This window comes from Cynara cardunculus (assembly GCF_001531365.2).
Source record: "Cynara cardunculus var. scolymus isolate 2C chromosome LG 3, CcrdV1, whole genome shotgun sequence".
Classification (NCBI taxonomy): Eukaryota; Viridiplantae; Streptophyta; class Magnoliopsida; order Asterales; family Asteraceae; genus Cynara; species Cynara cardunculus.
In genome coordinates, this window is record NC_037530.1 from 10,323,030 (window position 1) to 10,325,376 (window position 2,347).

Here is a 2,347-nt window from a genome sequence, read left to right on the forward strand (position 1 = left end):
ATGATAACGAACATCGATGTGCTTTGTTTTTGAGTGTTGCACAGGATTGGCTGTGATTGCGATAGCACTTTCTGAGTCACACGGAATTGGAATCTTCTCAAACTCTACGCCATAGTCTTTCAGTTGAGTCTTCATCCATATCACTTGGGAACAGCTACTGGCTGTAGCTACATACTCTGCTTCAGCTGTGGAAGTAGAGACGCAGTTCTACTTCTTTGAGGTCTAGCTTATGAGCTTGTCTCGAAGTAATTGGCAGCTCCCTGATGTACTCTTTCGATCAAGTTTACAACATGCATGATCAGAATCAGTGTACACGATAAGATCAAAACCAGATTGATTTGGATACCAGAGACCCAGAAATTGAGTTCCCTTGAGGTATCTAAAGATTCTTTTTACAGCCGAAATGTGAGATTCCTTTGGATTTGCTTGAAAACACGCACAGAGACATGTGGCAAACATAATGTCTAGTCTACTAACCGTGAGGTATAGTAGTGATCCAATCATTCCACGGTAAGTCTTAACATCAACCTGTTTTCCAGATGGATCTGTGTCAAGCTTAGTTCCCGTAGCGATTGGTGTTCTGATGGTGGAAGAGTTATGGAGTTGGTATTTCTTTAATATGTCGGAGACATACTTAGCTTGGCTAATGAAAATACCATCCTCCTTCTGTTTTACTTGTAAGCCGAGGAAGAAGGTGAATTATCTCATCATGCTCAATTCAAACTCGCTCTTCATCAGCGCAGAGAATTTATCACAATGTCTCTAGTTCGTTGAACCAAAGATAATGTCATCCACATATATCTGTACTAAGAGCATCTCACCTTTATATCTCTTTATAAACAAAGTTGTATCGATTTTACCTTTTTTAAAACCATTAGATAAGAGAAAAGACGAGAGACATTCATACCAGGCTCGAGGTGCTTGCTTAAGTCCGTACAGAGCTTTGTCTAAGAAATATACATACTCTGGATGTGTGGAGCTTTCGAACCCCAAAGGTTGTTGAACATAGACTTCCTTCTTCAGCTTACCATTCAAGAAGGTAACATCCATTTGATAGACTCGGAATCCCTTATGAGCAGAGATGGCTAAGAACAAGCGTATAGCTTCTAGCCTTGCTACTGGCGCAAATGTCTCGTCATAGTCTATGTCTTCTTCCTGGCAATAGCCTTTTGCTACGAGCCTAGCTTTATTTCTCACAATGATCCCATCCTCATCCTTCTTGTTCCTGAAAACCCACTTACAGCCAATTGCAATTTTATCCTTTGGTAATGGTACAAGAGTCCATACCTTATTCCTCTCGAATTGTTGGAGCTCTTCTTGCATGGAATCGACCCAACTAGGATCTTGTAGGGCTTCATGTACTTTCTTAGGCTCTACCATGCTTAGGAAGTTTATGAATAAAGATTCATTAGCTGTGGCAGCCGGTGTCTTTACACCACTTGAAGGTTCACCAATGATCTGGTAAAGAGGATGATCCTTCGTCCATCTTGTTCTTGGGACAGATACAAGTGGGGAACGTTTGATCATGTTCCATGGACATGTTTGGCATTGTGCTCGTTGATGGCGAAGAAGGTTCTGCTTGCTCCCCCTCGGATGATGGTACAGAGGAACCAGGTGCAGAGCCAGAGGTATTATGCTTTGGTTCTACGAGACTGGGCTCGAATGCAGAACTCGTTTGCTCTGCTTTGATATGATCTCAAGAGGAAGCAGAGGTGTGTGAAGGACTAGAGTTAGATGTGCTTGTCGTTTATGATTCTTCACTTACACTCGTAGATTCATATCTTGGTACACGTACAGAGATGTCTTTGTCACCATATAAGTCTTCAAATAGGAGCCTGAGTTCCAATTCCCTTGACTTCATTTGAGAATTGGAAGTCTGTTTGTTAAGCTCAAGTCCAGAGCTGAGGTACTCTGAAGTCACGTGTTCTTTATCGTCGAACAAGACATTGATGCTTTCCATGACCGTCTTGGTTCGTTGATTGAAGACCCTGTATGCCTTGGCTTTTGTGGAATAACCAAGGAACTTGCCTTCATCAGCCTTTGTATCAAACTTACCAAGTTGATCCCGATCGTTCAGAATGAAGCATCTGCTACCAAAGACATGTAAAAATTTAACGTTAGGATTTCCTTGGTTGATTAGTTCGTAAGGCGTCTTCATGTGCCTTGTTGATCCTCTCTCTCAGTGATTTGATGATAATCCCTTTTTCCTTTCGATGTATTTTTGTGATTCTGTACTTTCAGTTCCAGCGATCAATACACTGAGCATGTTCAGTGATCGCTGAAGAACTCGCTTTGTAATTCATTCAGAGACAACGATACTTCAAGAAAACAACACTCACACCAAAGA